Source organism: Pseudophryne corroboree, chromosome 3, assembly GCF_028390025.1.
Source record: "Pseudophryne corroboree isolate aPseCor3 chromosome 3, aPseCor3.hap2, whole genome shotgun sequence".
Classification (NCBI taxonomy): Eukaryota; Metazoa; Chordata; class Amphibia; order Anura; family Myobatrachidae; genus Pseudophryne; species Pseudophryne corroboree.
This window is the reverse complement of record NC_086446.1, coordinates 329,610,430-329,625,730: the sequence shown is the minus strand read 5'-3', so window position 1 is coordinate 329,625,730 and position 15,301 is coordinate 329,610,430. Positions and strand designations below refer to the sequence as shown.

Here is a 15,301-nt window from a genome sequence, read left to right as displayed (position 1 = left end):
AAAGTAAAACTCAAATTATTTAATAAAAAAATGCAATAAGCTGGAAAAAAAGATGTTACATTTTAAAAATACCATAACAATTAAAAAAATTATTTGTAGCATAGCTAAAATGTTTCCTTAAGGTAAATTTTTGGTCCAAGTATGCATATTTGGAAATTTCAGTGCCAAGATTTATGGGTTCCTATAGAGTTTTAACTTTTCTGATAGCTGGAACCTAAGACTTGTCTCATACTGTGTGCAACTTAAGCATACAGACCAAGAAGAAAGAAAAAAACAAAAACCTGCAATTAATTGTTGACCTTTTTGTTTGTCAAAAAGAGACTATTCTTTTAAGCCACTCATTGTTTCTTAGAAAAAAGCATGGTAAGAGAAAAACCTGTAATTTCATTTTGACTGTTTTTTATATGTCAAAATGAGACTTCTTTGCAGCCACTCAAAGTTACTTAGACAAAATGGAATCTACAGTTTACCCAATATACCACCAAATGGTTGACAGTTTACTAAATATGCATAAGTATATACTTTTTTTATGGATTGGCAAAATAAAAATTCACTTGATGCTTTTGATTTAGGCAATTGACATCAATCAGATAATGGAACCATGGGATTTAAAAGAACCTGAGAATATGGGCTCGTCTGCGATTTAATCCCAGGACCTCTCGCACCCTAAGCGAGAATCATACCCCTATACCAACGAGCCTACTGTTCATGTATTTTCATGTATACTAATGAAATTGGAAGTGAAACTGTTGGAATACATTAGTATTTTAAAATACTATCAGATAATTGAACTAAGCACTTTTAAAGAACCTGAGAAAACAGGCTCATCCAGGATATGAACCTGGCACCTTTTGCACCCGAAGCAAGAATCATACACCCAGACCAACAAGCCACTAGCCAAATAATTTCTTATTCAGTTTTTACCATTTTTAAAGTAAAACTCAAATTATTTAAGAAAAAATGCAAATAGCTGGAGAAAACACAATTTCATTTAATGAAGATAAAACATTTTAAAAATAACATAACAACTTAAAATAAAAAATGTGTATGTAGCATTGCAAAAATAATAACTTAAGGTTACTTGTTATCCAAGTATGTATATTAGAAATGTGCAGTGCCAATATTTAGAGGTCCCAATAGAGTTTGGACTTTTTTTGATAGTTGGAACCTAAGACTTGTCACATACTGTGTGCAACTCAAGCATGCAGACCCAGAAGAAAGACAAAATAAAACACCTGCAATTCATTGTTGATCTTTTTGTTAGTCATAATGAGACTATTCTTTTAAAACCACTCAGGGTTATTTAGAAAAAAGAAAGGTAAGAGAAAAACCTGTAATTTAATTTTGACAGTTTTTTGTTTGTCAAAATTAGACTTTTAAGCCACTCAAGGTAACTTAGACAAAATGGAATCTATAGTTTACCCAATATACCACCAAATGGTTGACATTTTACTAAGTATGCATAAGTATATACCTTTAAAAGATGGGCTCATCCGGGATTTGTACCGGGGATCTCTCGCACCCTAAGCAAGAATCAACGAGCCCACTGTGCATGTCTTTTTTATGTATATTAATGAAATTGTAAGTAAAACTGTTTGTATACATTAGTGAGTATTTTAAAATGCTATTAAATACTATCAGATATTAAGGACTTTAAAAATACATGAAGAGATGGGCTCGCCCGGGATTTGAACCCAGGACCTCTCGCACCCAAAGCGAGAATCATACCCCTAGACCAACGAGCCATCTGCCTAAGGTCTTCTCATTCAGATTTTACCATTTTTAAAGTAAAACTCAAATTATTTAATAAAAAAATGCAATAAGCTGGAAAAAAAGATGTTACATTTTAAAAATACCATAACAATTAAAAAAATTATTTGTAGCATAGCTAAAATGTTTCCTTAAGGTAAATTTTTGGTCCAAGTATGCATATTTGGAAATTTCAGTGCCAAGATTTATGGGTTCCTATAGAGTTTTAACTTTTCTGATAGCTGGAACCTAAGACTTGTCTCATACTGTGTGCAACTTAAGCATACAGACCAAGAAGAAAGAAAAAAACAAAAACCTGCAATTAATTGTTGACCTTTTTGTTTGTCAAAAAGAGACTATTCTTTTAAGCCACTTATTGTTTCTACAGGTAAGAGAAAAACCTGTAATTTCATTTTGACTGTTTTTTATTTGTCAAAATGAGACTTCTTTGCAGCCACTCAAAGTTACTTAGACAAAATGGAATCTACAGTTTACCCAATATACCACCAAATGGTTGACAGTTTACTAAATATGCATAAGTATATACTTTTTTTATGGATTGGCAAAATAAAAATTCACTTGATGCTTTTGATTTAGGCAATTGACATCAATCAGATAATGGAACCATGGGATTTAAAAGAACCTGAGAAGATGGGCTCGTCTGCAATTTAATCCCAGGACCTCTCGCACCCTAAGCGAGAATCATACCCCTATACCAACGAGCCTACTGTTCATGTATTTTCATGTATACTAATGAAATTGGAAGTGAAACTGTTGGAATACATTAGTATTTTAAAATACTATCAGATAATTGAACTAAGCACTTTTAAAGAACCTGAGAAAACAGGCTCATCCAGGATATGAACCTGGCACCTTTTGCACCCGAAGCAAGAATCATACACCCAGACCAACAAGCCACTAGCCAAATAATTTCTTATTCAGTTTTTACCATTTTTAAAGTAAAACTCAAATTATTTAAGAAAAAATGCAAATAGCTGGAGAAAACACAATTTCATTTAATGAAGATAAAACATTTTAAAAATAACATAACAACTTAAAACAAAAAATGTGTATGTAGCATTGCAAAAATAATAACTTAAGGTTACTTGTTATCCAAGTATGTATATTAGAAATGTGCAGTGCCAATATTTAGAGGTCCCAATAGAGTTTGGACTTTTTTTGATAGTTGGAACCTAAGACTTGTCACATACTGTGTGCAACTCAAGCATGCAGACCCAGAAGAAAGACAAAATAAACACCTGCAATTTATTGTTGATCTTTTTGTTAGTCATAATGAGACTATTCTTTTAAGCCACTCAAGGTTATTTAGAAAAAAGAAAGGTAAGAGAAAAACCTGTAATTTAATTTTGACAGTTTTTTGTTTGTCAAAATTAGACTTTTAAGCCACTCAAGGTTACTTAGACAAAATGGAATCTATAGTTTACCCAATATACCACCAAATGGTTGACATTTTACTAAGTATGCATAAGTATATACCTTTAAAAGATGGGCTCATCCAGGATTTGTACCGGGGATCTCTCGCACCCTAAGCAAGAATCAACGAGCCCACTGTGCATGTCTTTTTTATGTATATTAATGAAATTGTAAGTAAAACTGTTTGTATACATTAGTGAGTATTTTAAAATGCTATTAAATACTATCAGATATTAAGGACTTTAAAAGTACATGAAGAGATGGGCTCGTCCGGGATTTGAACCCGGGAGCTCTCGCACCCAAAGCGAGAATCATACCCCTAGACCAACGAGCCATCTGTCTAAGGTCTTCTCATTCAGATTTTACCATTTTTTAAGTAAAACTCAAATTATTTAATAAAAAAATGCAATAAGCTGGAAAAAAAGATGTTACATTTTAAAAATACCATAACAATTAAAAAAATTATTTGTAGCATAGCTAAAATGTTTCCTTAAGGTAAATTTTTGGTCCAAGTATGCATATTTGGAAATTTCAGTGCCAAGATTTATGGGTTCCTATAGAGTTTTAACTTTTCTGATAGCTGGAACCTAAGACTTGTCTCATACTGTGTGCAACTTAAGCATACAGACCAAAAAGAAAGAAAAAAACAAAAACCTGCAATTAATTGTTGACCTTTTTGTTTGTCAAAAAGAGACTATTCTTTTAAGCCACTCATTGTTTCTTAGAAAAAAGCATGGTAAGAGAAAAACCTGTAATTTCATTTTGACTGTTTTTTATTTGTCAAAATGAGACTTCTTTGCAGCCACTCAAAGTTACTTAGACAAAATGGAATCTACAGTTTACCCAATATACCACCAAATGGTTGACAGTTTACTAAATATGCATAAGTATATACTTTTTTTATGGATTGGCAAAATAAAAATTCACTTGATGCTTTTGATTTAGGCAATTGACATCAATCAGATAATGGAACCATGGGATTTAAAAGAACCTGAGAAGATGGGCTCATCTGCGATTTAATCCCAGGACCTCTCGCACCCTAAGCGAGAATCATACCCCTATACCAACGAGCCTACTGTTCATGTATTTTCATGTATACTAATGAAATTGGAAGTGAAACTGTTGGAATACATTAGTATTTTAAAATACTATCAGATAATTGAACTAAGCACTTTTAAAGAACCTGAGAAAACAGGCTCATCCAGGATATGAACCTGGCACCTTTTGCACCCGAAGCAAGAATCATACACCCAGACCAACAAGCCACTAGCCAAATAATTTCTTATTCAGTTTTTACCATTTTTAAAGTAAAACTCAAATTATTTAAGAAAAAATGCAAATAGCTGGAGAAAACACAATTTCATTTAATGAAGATAAAACATTTTAAAAATAACATAACAACTTAAAACAAAAAATGTGTATGTAGCATTGCAAAAATAATAACTTAAGGTTACTTGTTATCCAAGTATGTATATTAGAAATGTGCAGTGCCAATATTTAGAGGTCCCAATAGAGTTTGGACTTTTTTTGATAGTTGGAACCTAAGACTTGTCACATACTGTGTGCAACTCAAGCATGCAGACCCAGAAGAAAGACAAAATAAACACCTGCAATTTATTGTTGATCTTTTTGTTAGTCATAATGAGACTATTCTTTTAAGCCACTCAGGGTTATTTAGAAAAAAGAAAGGTAAGAGAAAAACCTGTAATTTAATTTTGACAGTTTTTTGTTTGTCAAAATTAGACTTTTAAGCCACTCAAGGTTACTTAGACAAAATGGAATCTATAGTTTACCCAATATACCACCAAATGGTTGACATTTTACTAAGTATGCATAAGTATATACCTTTAAAAGGTGGGCTCATCCGGGATTTGTACCGGGGATCTCTCGCACCCTAAGCAAGAATCAACGAGCCCACTGTGCATGTCTTTTTTTATGTATATTAATGAAATTGTAAGTAAAACTGTTTGTATACATTAGTGAGTATTTTAAAATACTATTAAATACTATCAGATATTAAGGACTTTAAAAGTACATGAAGAGATGGGCTCGTCCGGGATTTGAACCCGGGACCTCTCGCACCCAAAGCGAGAATCATACCCCTAGACCAACGAGCCATCTGCCTAAGGTCTTCTCATTCAGATTTTACCATTTTTAAAGTAAAACTCAAATTATTTAATAAAAAAATGCAATAAGCTGGAAAAAAAGATGTTACATTTTAAAAATACCATAACAATTAAAAAAATTATTTGTAGCATAGCTAAAATGTTTCCTTAAGGTAAATTTTTGGTCCAAGTATGCATATTTGGAAATTTCAGTGCCAAGATTTATGGGTTCCTATAGAGTTTTAACTTTTCTGATAGCTGGAACCTAAGACTTGTCTCATACTGTGTGCAACTTAAGCATACAGACCAAAAAGAAAGAAAAAAACAAAAACCTGCAATTAATTGTTGACCTTTTTGTTTGTCAAAAAGAGACTATTCTTTTAAGCCACTCATTGTTTCTTAGAAAAAAGCATGGTAAGAGAAAAACCTGTAATTTCATTTTGACTGTTTTTTATTTGTCAAAATGAGACTTCTTTGCAGCCACTCAAAGTTACTTAGACAAAATGGAATCTACAGTTTACCCAATATACCACCAAATGGTTGACAGTTTACTAAATATGCATAAGTATATACTTTTTTTATGGATTGGCAAAATAAAAATTCACTTGATGCTTTTGATTTAGGCAATTGACATCAATCAGATAATGGAACCATGGGATTTAAAAGAACCTGAGAAGATGGGCTCATCTGCGATTTAATCCCAGGACCTCTCGCACCCTAAGCGAGAATCATACCCCTATACCAACGAGCCTACTGTTCATGTATTTTCATGTATACTAATGAAATTGGAAGTGAAACTGTTGGAATACATTAGTATTTTAAAATACTATCAGATAATTGAACTAAGCACTTTTAAAGAACCTGAGAAAACAGGCTCATCCAGGATATGAACCTGGCACCTTTTGCACCCGAAGCAAGAATCATACACCCAGACCAACAAGCCACTAGCCAAATAATTTCTTATTCAGTTTTTACCATTTTTAAAGTAAAACTCAAATTATTTAAGAAAAAATGCAAATAGCTGGAGAAAACACAATTTCATTTAATGAAGATAAAACATTTTAAAAATAACATAACAACTTAAAACAAAAAATGTGTATGTAGCATTGCAAAAATAATAACTTAAGGTTACTTGTTATCCAAGTATGTATATTAGAAATGTGCAGTGCCAATATTTAGAGGTCCCAATAGAGTTTGGACTTTTTTTGATAGTTGGAACCTAAGACTTGTCACATACTGTGTGCAACTCAAGCATGCAGACCCAGAAGAAAGACAAAATAAACACCTGCAATTTATTGTTGATCTTTTTGTTAGTCATAATGAGACTATTCTTTTAAGCCACTCAGGGTTATTTAGAAAAAAGAAAGGTAAGAGAAAAACCTGTAATTTAATTTTGACAGTTTTTTGTTTGTCAAAATTAGACTTTTAAGCCACTCAAGGTTACTTAGACAAAATGGAATCTATAGTTTACCCAATATACCACCAAATGGTTGACATTTTACTAAGTATGCATAAGTATATACCTTTAAAAGGTGGGCTCATCCGGGATTTGTACCGGGGATCTCTCGCACCCTAAGCAAGAATCAACGAGCCCACTGTGCATGTCTTTTTTTATGTATATTAATGAAATTGTAAGTAAAACTGTTTGTATACATTAGTGAGTATTTTAAAATACTATTAAATACTATCAGATATTAAGGACTTTAAAAGTACATGAAGAGATGGGCTCGTCCGGGATTTGAACCCGGGACCTCTCGCACCCAAAGCGAGAATCATACCCCTAGACCAACGAGCCATCTGCCTAAGGTCTTCTCATTCAGATTTTACCATTTTTAAAGTAAAACTCAAATTATTTAATAAAAAAATGCAATAAGCTGGAAAAAAAGATGTTACATTTTAAAAATACCATAACAATTAAAAAAATTATTTGTAGCATAGCTAAAATGTTTCCTTAAGGTAAATTTTTGGTCCAAGTATGCATATTTGGAAATTTCAGTGCCAAGATTTATGGGTTCCTATAGAGTTTTAACTTTTCTGATAGCTGGAACCTAAGACTTGTCTCATACTGTGTGCAACTTAAGCATACAGACCAAGAAGAAAGAAAAAAACAAAAACCTGCAATTAATTGTTGACCTTTTTGTTTGTCAAAAAGAGACTATTCTTTTAAGCCACTCATTGTTTCTTAGAAAAAAGCATGGTAAGAGAAAAACCTGTAATTTCATTTTGACTGTTTTTTATTTGTCAAAATGAGACTTCTTTGCAGCCACTCAAAGTTACTTAGACAAAATGGAATCTACAGTTTACCCAATATACCACCAAATGGTTGACAGTTTACTAAATATGCATAAGTATATACTTTTTTTATGGATTGGCAAAATAAAAATTCACTTGATGCTTTTGATTTAGGCAATTGACATCAATCAGATAATGGAACCATGGGATTTAAAAGAACCTGAGAATATGGGCTCGTCTGCGATTTAATCCCAGGACCTCTCGCACCCTAAGCGAGAATCATACCCCTATACCAACGAGCCTACTGTTCATGTATTTTCATGTATACTAATGAAATTGGAAGTGAAACTGTTGGAATACATTAGTATTTTAAAATACTATCAGATAATTGAACTAAGCACTTTTAAAGAACCTGAGAAAACAGGCTCATCCAGGATATGAACCTGGCACCTTTTGCACCCGTAGCAAGAATCATACACCCAGACCAACAAGCCACCAGCCAAATAATTTCTTATTCAGTTTTTACCATTTTTAAAGTAAAACTCAAATTATTTAAGAAAAAATGCAAATAGCTGGAGAAAACACAATTTCATTTAATGAAGATAAAACATTTTAAAAATAACATAACAACTTAAAACAAAAAATGTGTATGTAGCATTGCAAAAATAATAACTTAAGGTTACTTGTTATCCAAGTATGTATATTAGAAATGTGCAGTGCCAATATTTAAAGGTCCCAATAGAGTTTGGACTTTTTTTGATAGTTGGAACCTAAGACTTGTCACATACTGTGTGCAACTCAAGCATGCAGACCCAGAAGAAAGACAAAATAAACACCTGCAATTTATTGTTGATCTTTTTGTTAGTCATAATGAGACTATTCTTTTAAGCCACTCAAGGTTATTTAGAAAAAAGAAAGGTAAGAGAAAAACCTGTAATTTAATTTTGACAGTTTTTTGTTTGTCAAAATTAGACTTTTAAGCCACTCAAGGTTACTTAGACAAAATGGAATCTATAGTTTACCCAATATAGCACCAAATGGTTGACATTTTACTAAGTATGCATAAGTATATACCTTTAAAAGATGGGCTCATCCAGGATTTGTACCGGGGATCTCTCGCACCCTAAGCAAGAATCAACGAGCCCACTGTGCATGTCTTTTTTATGTATATGAATGAAATTGTAAGTAAAACTGTTTGTATACATTAGTGAGTATTTTAAAATGCTATTAAATACTATCAGATATTAAGGACTTTAAAAGTACATGAAGAGATGGGCTCGTCCGGGATTTGAACCCGGGACCTCTCGCACCCAAAGCGAGAATCATACCCCTAGACCAACGAGCCATCTGCCTAAGGTCTTCTCATTCAGATTTTACCATTTTTAAAGTAAAACTCAAATTATTTAATAAAAAAATGCAATAAGCTGGAAAAAAAGATGTTACATTTTAAAAATACCATAACAATTAAAAAAATTATTTGTAGCATAGCTAAAATGTTTCCTTAAGGTAAATTTTTGGTCCAAGTATGCATATTTGGAAATTTCAGTGCCAAGATTTATGGGTTCCTATAGAGTTTTAACTTTTCTGATAGCTGGAACCTAAGACTTGTCTCATACTGTGTGCAACTTAAGCATACAGACCAAGAAGAAAGAAAAAAACAAAAACCTGCAATTAATTGTTGACCTTTTTGTTTGTCAAAAAGAGACTATTCTTTTAAGCCACTCATTGTTTCTTAGAAAAAAGCATGGTAAGAGAAAAACCTGTAATTTCATTTTGACTGTTTTTTATATGTCAAAATGAGACTTCTTTGCAGCCACTCAAAGTTACTTAGACAAAATGGAATCTACAGTTTACCCAATATACCACCAAATGGTTGACAGTTTACTAAATATGCATAAGTATATACTTTTTTTATGGATTGGCAAAATAAAAATTCACTTGATGCTTTTGATTTAGGCAATTGACATCAATCAGATAATGGAACCATGGGATTTAAAAGAACCTGAGAATATGGGCTCGTCTGCGATTTAATCCCAGGACCTCTCGCACCCTAAGCGAGAATCATACCCCTATACCAACGAGCCTACTGTTCATGTATTTTCATGTATACTAATGAAATTGGAAGTGAAACTGTTGGAATACATTAGTATTTTAAAATACTATCAGATAATTGAACTAAGCACTTTTAAAGAACCTGAGAAAACAGGCTCATCCAGGATATGAACCTGGCACCTTTTGCACCCGAAGCAAGAATCATACACCCAGACCAACAAGCCACTAGCCAAATAATTTCTTATTCAGTTTTTACCATTTTTAAAGTAAAACTCAAATTATTTAAGAAAAAATGCAAATAGCTGGAGAAAACACAATTTCATTTAATGAAGATAAAACATTTTAAAAATAACATAACAACTTAAAATAAAAAATGTGTATGTAGCATTGCAAAAATAATAACTTAAGGTTACTTGTTATCCAAGTATGTATATTAGAAATGTGCAGTGCCAATATTTAGAGGTCCCAATAGAGTTTGGACTTTTTTTGATAGTTGGAACCTAAGACTTGTCACATACTGTGTGCAACTCAAGCATGCAGACCCAGAAGAAAGACAAAATAAAACACCTGCAATTCATTGTTGATCTTTTTGTTAGTCATAATGAGACTATTCTTTTAAAACCACTCAGGGTTATTTAGAAAAAAGAAAGGTAAGAGAAAAACCTGTAATTTAATTTTGACAGTTTTTTGTTTGTCAAAATTAGACTTTTAAGCCACTCAAGGTAACTTAGACAAAATGGAATCTATAGTTTACCCAATATACCACCAAATGGTTGACATTTTACTAAGTATGCATAAGTATATACCTTTAAAAGATGGGCTCATCCGGGATTTGTACCGGGGATCTCTCGCACCCTAAGCAAGAATCAACGAGCCCACTGTGCATGTCTTTTTTATGTATATTAATGAAATTGTAAGTAAAACTGTTTGTATACATTAGTGAGTATTTTAAAATGCTATTAAATACTATCAGATATTAAGGACTTTAAAAATACATGAAGAGATGGGCTCGCCCGGGATTTGAACCCAGGACCTCTCGCACCCAAAGCGAGAATCATACCCCTAGACCAACGAGCCATCTGCCTAAGGTCTTCTCATTCAGATTTTACCATTTTTAAAGTAAAACTCAAATTATTTAATAAAAAAATGCAATAAGCTGGAAAAAAAGATGTTACATTTTAAAAATACCATAACAATTAAAAAAATTATTTGTAGCATAGCTAAAATGTTTCCTTAAGGTAAATTTTTGGTCCAAGTATGCATATTTGGAAATTTCAGTGCCAAGATTTATGGGTTCCTATAGAGTTTTAACTTTTCTGATAGCTGGAACCTAAGACTTGTCTCATACTGTGTGCAACTTAAGCATACAGACCAAGAAGAAAGAAAAAAACAAAAACCTGCAATTAATTGTTGACCTTTTTGTTTGTCAAAAAGAGACTATTCTTTTAAGCCACTTATTGTTTCTACAGGTAAGAGAAAAACCTGTAATTTCATTTTGACTGTTTTTTATTTGTCAAAATGAGACTTCTTTGCAGCCACTCAAAGTTACTTAGACAAAATGGAATCTACAGTTTACCCAATATACCACCAAATGGTTGACAGTTTACTAAATATGCATAAGTATATACTTTTTTTATGGATTGGCAAAATAAAAATTCACTTGATGCTTTTGATTTAGGCAATTGACATCAATCAGATAATGGAACCATGGGATTTAAAAGAACCTGAGAAGATGGGCTCGTCTGCAATTTAATCCCAGGACCTCTCGCACCCTAAGCGAGAATCATACCCCTATACCAACGAGCCTACTGTTCATGTATTTTCATGTATACTAATGAAATTGGAAGTGAAACTGTTGGAATACATTAGTATTTTAAAATACTATCAGATAATTGAACTAAGCACTTTTAAAGAACCTGAGAAAACAGGCTCATCCAGGATATGAACCTGGCACCTTTTGCACCCGAAGCAAGAATCATACACCCAGACCAACAAGCCACTAGCCAAATAATTTCTTATTCAGTTTTTACCATTTTTAAAGTAAAACTCAAATTATTTAAGAAAAAATGCAAATAGCTGGAGAAAACACAATTTCATTTAATGAAGATAAAACATTTTAAAAATAACATAACAACTTAAAACAAAAAATGTGTATGTAGCATTGCAAAAATAATAACTTAAGGTTACTTGTTATCCAAGTATGTATATTAGAAATGTGCAGTGCCAATATTTAGAGGTCCCAATAGAGTTTGGACTTTTTTTGATAGTTGGAACCTAAGACTTGTCACATACTGTGTGCAACTCAAGCATGCAGACCCAGAAGAAAGACAAAATAAACACCTGCAATTTATTGTTGATCTTTTTGTTAGTCATAATGAGACTATTCTTTTAAGCCACTCAAGGTTATTTAGAAAAAAGAAAGGTAAGAGAAAAACCTGTAATTTAATTTTGACAGTTTTTTGTTTGTCAAAATTAGACTTTTAAGCCACTCAAGGTTACTTAGACAAAATGGAATCTATAGTTTACCCAATATACCACCAAATGGTTGACATTTTACTAAGTATGCATAAGTATATACCTTTAAAAGATGGGCTCATCCAGGATTTGTACCGGGGATCTCTCGCACCCTAAGCAAGAATCAACGAGCCCACTGTGCATGTCTTTTTTATGTATATTAATGAAATTGTAAGTAAAACTGTTTGTATACATTAGTGAGTATTTTAAAATGCTATTAAATACTATCAGATATTAAGGACTTTAAAAGTACATGAAGAGATGGGCTCGTCCGGGATTTGAACCCGGGAGCTCTCGCACCCAAAGCGAGAATCATACCCCTAGACCAACGAGCCATCTGTCTAAGGTCTTCTCATTCAGATTTTACCATTTTTTAAGTAAAACTCAAATTATTTAATAAAAAAATGCAATAAGCTGGAAAAAAAGATGTTACATTTTAAAAATACCATAACAATTAAAAAAATTATTTGTAGCATAGCTAAAATGTTTCCTTAAGGTAAATTTTTGGTCCAAGTATGCATATTTGGAAATTTCAGTGCCAAGATTTATGGGTTCCTATAGAGTTTTAACTTTTCTGATAGCTGGAACCTAAGACTTGTCTCATACTGTGTGCAACTTAAGCATACAGACCAAAAAGAAAGAAAAAAACAAAAACCTGCAATTAATTGTTGACCTTTTTGTTTGTCAAAAAGAGACTATTCTTTTAAGCCACTCATTGTTTCTTAGAAAAAAGCATGGTAAGAGAAAAACCTGTAATTTCATTTTGACTGTTTTTTATTTGTCAAAATGAGACTTCTTTGCAGCCACTCAAAGTTACTTAGACAAAATGGAATCTACAGTTTACCCAATATACCACCAAATGGTTGACAGTTTACTAAATATGCATAAGTATATACTTTTTTTATGGATTGGCAAAATAAAAATTCACTTGATGCTTTTGATTTAGGCAATTGACATCAATCAGATAATGGAACCATGGGATTTAAAAGAACCTGAGAAGATGGGCTCATCTGCGATTTAATCCCAGGACCTCTCGCACCCTAAGCGAGAATCATACCCCTATACCAACGAGCCTACTGTTCATGTATTTTCATGTATACTAATGAAATTGGAAGTGAAACTGTTGGAATACATTAGTATTTTAAAATACTATCAGATAATTGAACTAAGCACTTTTAAAGAACCTGAGAAAACAGGCTCATCCAGGATATGAACCTGGCACCTTTTGCACCCGAAGCAAGAATCATACACCCAGACCAACAAGCCACTAGCCAAATAATTTCTTATTCAGTTTTTACCATTTTTAAAGTAAAACTCAAATTATTTAAGAAAAAATGCAAATAGCTGGAGAAAACACAATTTCATTTAATGAAGATAAAACATTTTAAAAATAACATAACAACTTAAAACAAAAAATGTGTATGTAGCATTGCAAAAATAATAACTTAAGGTTACTTGTTATCCAAGTATGTATATTAGAAATGTGCAGTGCCAATATTTAGAGGTCCCAATAGAGTTTGGACTTTTTTTGATAGTTGGAACCTAAGACTTGTCACATACTGTGTGCAACTCAAGCATGCAGACCCAGAAGAAAGACAAAATAAACACCTGCAATTTATTGTTGATCTTTTTGTTAGTCATAATGAGACTATTCTTTTAAGCCACTCAGGGTTATTTAGAAAAAAGAAAGGTAAGAGAAAAACCTGTAATTTAATTTTGACAGTTTTTTGTTTGTCAAAATTAGACTTTTAAGCCACTCAAGGTTACTTAGACAAAATGGAATCTATAGTTTACCCAATATACCACCAAATGGTTGACATTTTACTAAGTATGCATAAGTATATACCTTTAAAAGGTGGGCTCATCCGGGATTTGTACCGGGGATCTCTCGCACCCTAAGCAAGAATCAACGAGCCCACTGTGCATGTCTTTTTTTATGTATATTAATGAAATTGTAAGTAAAACTGTTTGTATACATTAGTGAGTATTTTAAAATACTATTAAATACTATCAGATATTAAGGACTTTAAAAGTACATGAAGAGATGGGCTCGTCCGGGATTTGAACCCGGGACCTCTCGCACCCAAAGCGAGAATCATACCCCTAGACCAACGAGCCATCTGCCTAAGGTCTTCTCATTCAGATTTTACCATTTTTAAAGTAAAACTCAAATTATTTAATAAAAAAATGCAATAAGCTGGAAAAAAAGATGTTACATTTTAAAAATACCATAACAATTAAAAAAATTATTTGTAGCATAGCTAAAATGTTTCCTTAAGGTAAATTTTTGGTCCAAGTATGCATATTTGGAAATTTCAGTGCCAAGATTTATGGGTTCCTATAGAGTTTTAACTTTTCTGATAGCTGGAACCTAAGACTTGTCTCATACTGTGTGCAACTTAAGCATACAGACCAAAAAGAAAGAAAAAAACAAAAACCTGCAATTAATTGTTGACCTTTTTGTTTGTCAAAAAGAGACTATTCTTTTAAGCCACTCATTGTTTCTTAGAAAAAAGCATGGTAAGAGAAAAACCTGTAATTTCATTTTGACTGTTTTTTATTTGTCAAAATGAGACTTCTTTGCAGCCACTCAAAGTTACTTAGACAAAATGGAATCTACAGTTTACCCAATATACCACCAAATGGTTGACAGTTTACTAAATATGCATAAGTATATACTTTTTTTATGGATTGGCAAAATAAAAATTCACTTGATGCTTTTGATTTAGGCAATTGACATCAATCAGATAATGGAACCATGGGATTTAAAAGAACCTGAGAAGATGGGCTCATCTGCGATTTAATCCCAGGACCTCTCGCACCCTAAGCGAGAATCATACCCCTATACCAACGAGCCTACTGTTCATGTATTTTCATGTATACTAATGAAATTGGAAGTGAAACTGTTGGAATACATTAGTATTTTAAAATACTATCAGATAATTGAACTAAGCACTTTTAAAGAACCTGAGAAAACAGGCTCATCCAGGATATGAACCTGGCACCTTTTGCACCCGAAGCAAGAATCATACACCCAGACCAACAAGCCACTAGCCAAATAATTTCTTATTCAGTTTTTACCATTTTTAAAGTAAAACTCAAATTATTTAAGAAAAAATGCAAATAGCTGGAGAAAACACAATTTCATTTAATGAAGATAAAACATTTTAAAAATAACATAACAACTTAAAACAAAAAATGTGTATGTAGCATTG

At 32.4% G+C, this 15,301-nt stretch overlaps 8 non-coding genes across 8 annotated transcripts; all 8 read right to left on the bottom strand.

Moving 5' to 3' along the window:
• Positions 1-1,673: 1,673 nt before the first annotated feature.
• On the bottom strand, positions 1,674-1,745 carry TRNAP-UGG (transfer RNA proline (anticodon UGG)). The gene has a single exon. It is a non-coding gene; the product is annotated as a tRNA-Pro (tRNA).
• Positions 1,746-3,445: 1,700 nt separating this feature from the next.
• On the bottom strand, positions 3,446-3,517 carry TRNAP-UGG (transfer RNA proline (anticodon UGG)). The gene has a single exon. It is a non-coding gene; the product is annotated as a tRNA-Pro (tRNA).
• A 1,711-nt stretch (positions 3,518-5,228) lies between these two features.
• On the bottom strand, positions 5,229-5,300 carry TRNAP-UGG (transfer RNA proline (anticodon UGG)). Its single transcript has one exon. It is a non-coding gene; the product is annotated as a tRNA-Pro (tRNA).
• A 1,711-nt stretch (positions 5,301-7,011) lies between these two features.
• Positions 7,012-7,083, bottom strand: TRNAP-UGG (transfer RNA proline (anticodon UGG)). Its single transcript has one exon. It is a non-coding gene; the product is annotated as a tRNA-Pro (tRNA).
• A 1,710-nt stretch (positions 7,084-8,793) lies between these two features.
• On the bottom strand, positions 8,794-8,865 carry TRNAP-UGG (transfer RNA proline (anticodon UGG)). Its single transcript has one exon. It is a non-coding gene; the product is annotated as a tRNA-Pro (tRNA).
• A 1,712-nt stretch (positions 8,866-10,577) lies between these two features.
• TRNAP-UGG (transfer RNA proline (anticodon UGG)) lies at positions 10,578-10,649 on the bottom strand. The gene has a single exon. It is a non-coding gene; the product is annotated as a tRNA-Pro (tRNA).
• A 1,700-nt stretch (positions 10,650-12,349) lies between these two features.
• On the bottom strand, positions 12,350-12,421 carry TRNAP-UGG (transfer RNA proline (anticodon UGG)). Its single transcript has one exon. It is a non-coding gene; the product is annotated as a tRNA-Pro (tRNA).
• A 1,711-nt stretch (positions 12,422-14,132) lies between these two features.
• Positions 14,133-14,204, bottom strand: TRNAP-UGG (transfer RNA proline (anticodon UGG)). The gene has a single exon. It is a non-coding gene; the product is annotated as a tRNA-Pro (tRNA).
• Between the last annotated feature and the right edge of the window lie 1,097 nt (positions 14,205-15,301).